The following is a 9779-nucleotide window of genomic DNA, read 5'->3' as shown; positions in this document are numbered from 1 at the left end:
GGAGTCCCCCAGGCCGGTACCGTTGCAGGTTTTTGCGAATGAATTCGTAGTCCCAATCTCTAAGCGAGTTTTTTTGTTTATTTGGTGTTTTGTTTTTGTTTTTGTTTTATTGCAAAAATGGGTTTATTTTCTGTGGGGTTTTTCTTCTTTAAAATAATAATAGTTCTCTCTGGGAGCAGGTTTCTCGGGGAAGTTTTCTGGAGGCAGCCTTAGTTTCAGTTAAGAGTAATAATCACCCAAAATGCAGCCAGCTGGTAAAAATGCAAACATTTATTTTCTCCTTCCAAAATAGCCCGGTTAGTTGAGGCCTATCTCTCTGCTTGGTTCTAAGAGCTCTTGAAGCATTGTCCTTTGCTTCTGCCTCTGCTTTCTTCAGCCTCCAGCCAGCACCAAGTTGAATCTGTTTTGCTTCTGAGAAAGGGTTTCTGGCTCTCAATCTCCCAGAGTGCTCCTCTCCAATTTAATTCAGCTGAACTTTCTGACCGGGCTCACTGAAGGTCTATTTATGCTCCTTCTTCCAGAGAGGGATTGTGGGATTTCTCCCAGAGTGCTCTCTGGCCCTAAGAGCTTCAGGGGAGGTGTGAATTCATAAAGTTACAAAGTTTACTTTGTGAAGCTCCCATCCTTGTGAACTCCAATGAGTACTTGAATATTTCTTGCTTATATGAGCTCTCTAAAGGTGTGAACACAAGCATTGTTTCTATTAGTTCTACTTAGTACTTTGTTTCAGGTTCTGACCCAAAACATCTCCTTATAAGATCAGATCAATGATACTGAACCATGCTAAATTAGGTAATTATTGTCTCTATCAACTCTAATGACTTAACGGTTGGTAAAGATTTCAACAATTTTCACTGAGAAACTATTTACCTCAGCGGCTAAAGATCTTGGCTAAGGCCAAGCTCTCCAAATGAATTGTAGGTGGGGATTATTGTGGGAGTTTTCCTTGGGAATCAAATAGGAGGATGCTCCCAAACGTCGGGAAGGGTTGAGATTTACGGTTTTTCCAACCCAGGTCTACTCCTCCCCTGATGTTGGCGAGCACAGTTCCTTTTACATTCCAATCTTGCAAAACATTTCCATGTTAATCATGTTGTGAAAGAAATGACAAACATAAAGAGGTATGTTTCAATCTATATTCAGACTCCTTCAGTTATTTTCTTCAGTATTGGATAGCATTTTTCATCATAAGTCCTTCAGAATTATCTTGGATCTTTGTATTGCTGAGAATGGCTAAGTCATTTACAAATGACAATTGTACAATATTGCTGTTATTTTAAACAATGCTCTCCTTGTTTTGCCCATTTCACTTTGCATCAGTTCATGATCATCATCAGTTCGTCAGTTGCATTAGTTCCAGTTTTTTTCTGAGAATGTCCTGCTCTCAGTTTTTTATAGTATAATATACATTTTTTTCAGTGATTCCCCAATTGATGAACATTTCCTCAATTTTCAATTCCTTGCCACTACTAAAAAAGCTGCTATACAGAACCAGGAGATCATTATACACTTCGAAACGATATTGTATGAGGACATATTTTGAGGGAAGTGGATTTCTTTGACAAAGAGACCTAACTGAGTTTCAATTGATAAATGACAGACAGAAGCAGCTACACCCAAAGAAAGAACACTGGGAAACGAATGTGAACTATCTGCATTTTTGTTTTTCTTCCCGGGTTATTTATACCTTCTGAATCCAATTCTCCCTGTGCAACAAGAGAACTGTTCGGTTCTGCAAACATATATTGTATCTAGGATATACTGCAACATATCCAACATATATAGGACTGCTTGCCATCTAGGGGAGGGGGTGGAGGGAGGGAGGGGAAAAATCGGAACAGAAACGAGTACAAGGGATAATGTTGTAAAAAAAATTACCCTGGCATGGATTCTGTCAATATAAAGTAATTATTAAATAAAAATTAAAAAAAAAAGAAAAAATAATAAAAAAATAAATAAAAAAATAAAAAAGCTGCTATAAATGAACGTTTTAAATTACTGTTACAGAAGAAATTTATCTGTTAAAAATAGAAATAGAAAGCTTTGAGGAGAGCTTCTGATTCATTAGAGAGTTCCATATCCAATCTCCATAGAATTGAACCATTGGTTTTTCTGTGACATTTGCCTTGACAGAACTTCAGTTTCTTCTCTTCTCCCCCATATTTATGCTAGGAAATAGGCCTTTCATGACTTGTTGCACAAGAACTTGAAGTTTATCCTATAAAAGTGGAATTTTCTAGGAAATTTTAATTTTTTCATCTCTCATAATTTATTTTTTAATTGCTCTTTAAGGTTTACAAAACAAACTCCTTAACAACTTTATGATTTAACTAAGTTGTTACTTAGATTAAAAACTGCCAAAATCTTCAGAAGAATATTAGGTACTATTATTTTCAATTTTAAATTCCAGAATTTTGAGCATATAGCCTAATTATATCCCATGCAAACAGGTCTGAAATAACTTGTTTTGCTCCTAGAAGATTCTCTTTCTGAAAAGTATTGAATCAAAGGATAAGAAGACGTTATAAAATTTACAATTCTACTATAGTACTTCCCCTAAAGGTGTAATACAAATATTGGGTTTGATTTTTTCCTTTTGTGAGGAGCAAAATGTCTTGCCATGCATGGAGGGAAAGAGTGTCTTACTTTTTGACTTTGTGATTTCTGTTATGTTGGATTAATTATTACTGGGCCAATATAGTTACAAAGAAAATTGTAGCAACTCCTTTTGTTATAGCATAAAACTAAAAATTAAGGGGGAAACATTCTTTGGAATGCCTAAATCAGAATAAATAGCATTTACATGTGCTTTAAGGTTTGTAAAGCACTTTACACATTAGCAATATAGAAGGCTCAGTGAAAAGAAAAGGCCATGTGCTTGTACCCTTTATCCCTAGCTGTCTTCCCTTTTGCCAGTTGTGAATAATGACTTAATTGAACTCAATGCTAGGGCATAGGAGTAAATAACAATATTATAGAATAAGAAGATGTCAGAGATCATTGATGGGAAGGGTACTGACTCTGGAATTAGAGGTTCTGACTTCCCAATCCTGTCTCTGATGCTTATTACTAGTATGACCTTGTAAAAGGCACTAAGCTCTCCAGTCATTAATTTTCTTCTGGATAAAAAGGTATGGTGTTAATTTTCTAACAGGAAATTGAGGGGATTAGACTAGATGGTTCCCTTCTAGCTCCAAATCTATAGCCTATGGTCTAGTTGAGCTGCCTTATAGTGTTGATCTGGATAAGGCCCAGAGAGTCAGTAAATAAAAATTTTAAAGCACCTACTTTATGCCAAGCACTGTGTGGCATGCACTGGGGATATGGGGAAAAAAAAAGTGAAAAGCAATCCCTGATCTTGAAAACTATCTAATGAAGCACACAAATGCAAATAACTACAAACAAACAAACTACATAGATGATAAATTAAAAATAATCAACAGAGGGAAGGCTCAGGGAAGACTTTCTATAGAAGAGAGTATTTTAGGTGAAATTGTGGAACCCTTAATTTTGTCTTAATTTTTAATATCCTTCAATTAATGACTAGGAAGTACCCCTGTTTACAGGCTTCCTCAACCTCTTAAAAAATTGTTAGAAAATTAACACCATAACTCAATCCATTGCTGTTCCAACTGCTCTTTAGAATATAATTAAAGGGGCAGCTAGGTTTATGTTTTCCAAATTTATAGCCCAATGTATACTCTTGTATCAGGCTGTTATCAGTCAATAATCAATTTTTTTTCAATTGATTTAGTGTTTGACTCATCAGCTTTTCTAATACCAATGGATTTCAACATATTTTCTGATGCTACCTCAAATACCCTAATTTCCTGGTTCTTTATTCTACTCAAGAAGTAGGTCTATAACCCATCCTTTTATTTTACATCTATAAAGAGATAGTCATATAATTGATCTTGCCATCACCTACAAATCTTTCACTTTCTTCTTTACAAATTCCAAAATTCTTTTAGCTGATTATAACCTTTTATAAGTCCATTTTCTCTGCTGTATGACTCATAACCCTATTCTTTACTTTGATTTCCATTCCTTCTTCCCCTCAGTTTTTTCTCAGGCCCTATTCCCGCACTTTCTTACCTTTCCTATCAACCTTTTGGGGAGACTGTTCAAATATTTGAGTTTATACTATACTGTCTAGTTCCTTTCCCCCAAATTCTATCTCTAGTTAGGCTTTGCTGAATCCCAGCCTGAGGATGAGTCAATATGAGTAGGGAAACAAAGGGAACATATGAGAGATGATGTTATGAAGATAGAATTCACAAGATTTGACCACAAATTAATTATGTGGAATAAGTGTGAGTGATAAATTGAGGATGGCATTGAAGATTAGAAACTAAGTGACAAGGAGAATAGTAGTATAAATAGTAATAGTAATGTTGAAAAAAGTATAGAATTTGGGGAGAAAGTATGAATTTGAGTAAAGATGAAAAAATTGCCTGAAAATCTACAGGTTGATTTAATTTTGAGCTTAAAAAAAAAAGAAAGCTATATTTAATACAGAACTATAGTTTAGTGTACAATTTTTTTTATTCTTTTACTATTATATTCAATACCAATCATCAGAAAAATAAACATTATTTAAAAGAATGTTTTATAATTCTCCAGTATTAGGTCAACTTCCCTTTTACAATGCATGCAGATTGATTTTGACATAAACAGCTGGAGACACACAAAATTAAAGCCTGATTACTTCTTCGGAGATTGGATGTTTTAAAATTAGAATTGGTAAATCTCGTCTACTATGGGTCTTATAAGGTTTTTTCCAACATTAAGTAAAGTCAAACACATTTTGTCCAGTATTTTCCTTTTACAACAATCCATGTAGATTTTTGAATCATATTGAGTATTTTTCTTTTAATTCTAAATTTTAATATTTTTTTCTAATTACATGTAACTACAATTTTTAACATTTAAAAAAATTGAGTTACAAATTCACTCCTTCCTTCCCTTTCCCCTTCTTTGAGAAGACAAGTGATTTGATATGGATTATATATGAAGTCATGAAAAACATATTTCCAAATTAGCCATTTTGTGAAAGAAAACAAAAAACAAAAAAAAGTAAAATAAGGAAAGTTTAAAAAAATGTATCCTTTGATCTATGTTCAGACTCCTTCAATTATTTCACTGGAAGTGGATAGCATTTTTCATCTTTGAAGTCCTTTGAAAATGTCTTGAATCATTGTATTGCTGAGAATAGTGGAATAGGTCAGAAAACTAGGCTCTTCAAATTTCCTCCACAAAAAGAATCCAAACTTTGTCTCAGAGCAACAGTTGTCTTCCAAAGACAATTTGAGAAAACCCTGGGAAAGACTCCAGGGAGTGAAATACAAACAACTCCAGGCCTATTCTTCAGAATCAATAAACAAATCCTGGAGGCCCCTGGGTTGAGAAGCAACTTTAGCCTTAGAAACTTTCTTCATCAAGACAGTATAGGGATCTGATGGCTAAATAGAAAACAGAAGTTCTTTACATTATTGAGGGAAGTTGAGGATACCTGTCCTGAACAGTTGGGTCCTGGGTTGTGGGAAGGAGCTACTATTTACCTAATGAGTAAAGTATTGAGAAGCCGGAATCTTGGTGGCTATGGGCACTTGCAGGAGAGCAGAATTCCTGTAGAGTTACCAGCAGAGAGGACAACTAAATTCAGAAAAAAATAAGGTAAGGAGATGGGGTGGGAGAGGAGGGGATGAAGGAAAGATTCTTAGAGGGGTGAGTAGGTTAAGGAATAGGAGGACAAGATAGTGGGTAGAAGTAAAGCAGAGGAATGGGGAAAGATAGGATAAATAGGATGAAGACAGTGAGGAAAAATAAGAAGAAAGAAAATATACACCTAAGTAATTATAGTTTAGAATGTGAATGGATGAATTTACCCATAAAACAAACAGTGGATTAAAAATTTGAATTCAAAAATATGTTGCTTTCAGGAAATATTATAACAATAAAAGATACACAGAAAGATTAAAAAAAAAGGCAGGAGTGAAATTTAGTATATAAAAAAAGCAGGAATAGCAATTAGGGTCGCAGATAAAATTTATAACACTTTCTGCATAGTTCCAAGTTGCCCTCCAGAATCGTTGCATCAGTTTACAACTCCACAATAATGCCTCAGTTTCTCAATTTTCCCACATCCCCTGCAACATATTTCCTTTTCTGTAACATTAGGCAAGTTGATAGAGTTCTTTTAATTTGCACTTCTCTAATCAATAAGAATTTAGACCATTTATTTTTTATTTTTAATAGCTTTTTATTTACAAGTTATATGCATGGGTAATTTTACAGCATTGACAATTGCCAAACCTTTTGTTACAATTTTTCCCCTCCTTCCCTCCACCCCCTTCCCTAGATGGCAGGATGACCAATACATTAGACCATTTTTAAATATGACTATATGTAATTTTGATTTCTTCAAATCAAAATTTCCTGTTTATATCTTTAGTTGTTTGTATCAATTGGCTCTTATTTCTATAAATTTAATTTAGTTCTCTATATATTTGAAAAATGATGTTTTTATCAGAGAAACTTGCTGTAAATTTTTTCCATAGTTCCGATTACTATGAACTTCCCTCTAGTCTATTCCCCTTCCCCCCATTTATCTCACTCTCTTTCTCCTTTCATCTTGTCCATTTTCAAAAGTGTTTTGCTTCTGATTCTTACCTCTCCCAATTGGCTGTTTTCTTCTCTTATTCCCTTTCTCTCTTTACCTGTAGAGTAAGATAGATATCTATACCCAACTATGTTATTCCTTCTTTGAGCCATTTCCTATGAAAGTAAAGTTCACAAGACGTACCCTACTTCCTCCATCTTTACCTCCAATGTAAAAGCTCTTTTGTACTTATTTTCTGCTAGATATTTTACTCCTTTCTACTTCTCCTTTTCCTGTTTTCTTAGTGCATTCGTCTTTCTCATTCCTTATTTTTTTAGGTAATTATTATATCATATTTAACTCACACCTATATCCTCTGTCTATGTATATCCTTTCTAACTGTCCTAATAATGAGAAAGTTTTAAAGAGTTACAAATATCATTTTGCCATGCAGGAATGTAAACAGTTTAACTTTATTGAATCACTTATAATTTCTCTTTCATCTTTATATTTTTATGCTTTTCTTCAGTCTTGTATATGAAAGCCAGATTTTCTATTTAGCTCTGGTCTTTTCATCAGAAATACTTAAAAATCCTCTATTTTTTAAAATCCTATCACTTTTGCCTTTTGGAATATCATATTCCAAATTCTCTGATCTTTTAATGTAGAAGCTGTTAAATCTTTTGTTATCCTGACTATGGCTCCATGATACTTGAATTGTTTGTTTCTTTGTTTTGGCTGCTTGCAGTATTTTCTCCTTGATCTGAGAACTTTGTAATTTGGCTATAATATTCCTTGGAGTTTTCATTTTGGAATCTCTTTCAGGAGATGATTGGTGACTTCTTTCAATTTTTGTGTTACCCTCTGTTTCAGAATATCAGGACAGTTTTTCTTGATAACTTCTTGAACGATGATGTCTAGGTTCTTTTTTTGATCATGACTTTCAGGTGAACTAATTATTCTTAATTAGGAGACATAAGTCTCCTAACTTTACTTTCCAAGTCAGTTATTTTTCTAATGAGTTATTTCACAATTTCTTTTATTTTTTTCATTTATAAATTTTATTTGATTGATTCTTGATGGCTCATAAGGTCATTAGTTTCCACTTGCTCAATTTTACTTTTTAAGGAATTATTTTCTTCAATGAGTTTTTGTACCTTCTTTTCCATTTGGCCAATTCTACTTTTTAAGCTATTCTTCTCTTCATTTAATTTTTGTGCCTCTTTTACCAGTTTCTTTTTTTTTTTTTAAGGTTTTAGGACAAAGGGACATTTTAAGCATGAATCTACCCAAGGTCACATCCAGTGCAAGGTTCCTCTCTCCCATCACAGTTTCTTTTTTTTACCTTGAGAACATTTATCAGTAGAGCCTTTTCCTACCAACAAAGCAAGATTTTTTTTTCCTTTCCTCCATTTTCAGTCTTTTTTTTCCTTCTGTTACCCTTTCCCCTTTAAGCTCTTCCCTTCCTAAGGCCATAGGTTTGCCTTACCCTCATTGCCAACCCTTGATTTGACCCTTCACATCCTTCCCCCCTCTTTTGGGTATCTTCCTATGTTATATGTAGTCCTACAAAAAGCACTCGTTTACCAGTCAAGGTTCTGTCCATAATGCCACTTTTTCTCTGTTACCTCCAGCAGCATTCTGCCTTCACTCCTATCTCATTTTGTACATTTGGACACTGATCTTTCTGCTATTACTAATTTCTGTCCTTGTTTGTTGCCTTTATTCATTTCTCTCACATTTCTGTGTTTGAGAAATAAATTCTTCAGTTCTACTTTCCCTTTTAAAAATGTTTCAAATGCCTCCTTATTGAATATCAATCTTTTTTTTTTTTATGTATGGTTAGTCTCAGATTTGCAGGGAAAGTTATACTGGGCAGCATCCTGAATTCAGATGCTCTTCAAAATACATTATTCTATTCTTGTCTGCAGTTTCTAAAGCCTTATAGCAAGCAGGTACCATTCCCCATCCTCTGGGCAGAACTAAATACTAGCACAGTCTTGGAATAGCCTAGTCTGTATCTGGTTTGGATTACCATAATTAGAATATAGTAGGGCTTGCCTATACCATTCAGTTGACCAATCCAAGCAAGTGAGGACTCTCCAAATAGATACTGAAGTGGGTGAGATGAGTAAACCATGCAAAAACCATGAGGAAACACATGGTTTTGAAAGAGACTCAGGGAGTAAGCCATGAAATGGACCCATAAGAAGTACAGACCTCAGAGAAAAAAAAGAGTACTGGTCACAAGTATTGATAGAGTACCTGGAAAGAAATGAAACAAAAAGTTTAGAATGGTAAGCTAGTGAGGAAAGAATAACCTATGGAATTGATACTCTAGAATAAATAGTGGAAAACCTCCCTTAGAAACAAAATGCCCAGAAAATTAGAATGGGCCTGACAGAAAACAATGACCTACTAAGACAAGAACTATCAAAACCAAATCAAAAGAATAAAAAAGAAAATGAGAAATATAATTGATCTTGCCATCTCTCCCTTATTCATGAACTTAGAAAATGCTTTATCTAATCATGATCTATTGTCATTCTACCTTTCCTTCTGTCATATAATCCCCTACTTAATTCTATTTTTCATTCTTAACATGATTTCCAATCCTTCATTTCCTTCACAAGTCTTCATGTCAAGCATTAGCTATACTCTCCTACTTTCTCCATTTTGATTCTTGGTGAACCAGTTAAACTGTACAATGCCTTTTTTCTCTTGAGATATGTGTCCCCTTATCCTATTTTGGTTTTTGCCCTGCCAAACCTCAGCCCTGGATTACTCCTACCATTCTATTCTTGTGCTGCTATATACTGCTAGAGAGCTATCATGTTAACTGGTTTCACTATAAATGTATGTCACATAATCTCAACTGGGTCCTCACTGCAGCAAGGCAATTCTTTTATTCCTCCTCAGTTTCCTATCCCACTCACCACAAAGGCTTTCTAAATATTTTCTTCCCTCTTCAAATCTTCCATGACTCCACTCTCCATTTTTCCTTCTCACATTGTTTCCTCCTTCACCCTTATCTCATGTGAAGAGGGGTCTTTCCTTCCTAAAGCAAACCCCTCTACATCTTAGTTCATTTCATTCTGTTCTATCTTCTTTAGCATATTGCTCTCTATCGGAACCCATTTCTTCACTAATCTTTTCCCAGTTCTTGAATTCAACTCTC

This window comes from Antechinus flavipes, chromosome 3 (genome assembly GCF_016432865.1).
Source record: "Antechinus flavipes isolate AdamAnt ecotype Samford, QLD, Australia chromosome 3, AdamAnt_v2, whole genome shotgun sequence".
Taxonomy (NCBI): domain Eukaryota; kingdom Metazoa; phylum Chordata; class Mammalia; order Dasyuromorphia; family Dasyuridae; genus Antechinus; species Antechinus flavipes.
Note: the sequence above shows the minus strand (reverse complement) of the source record.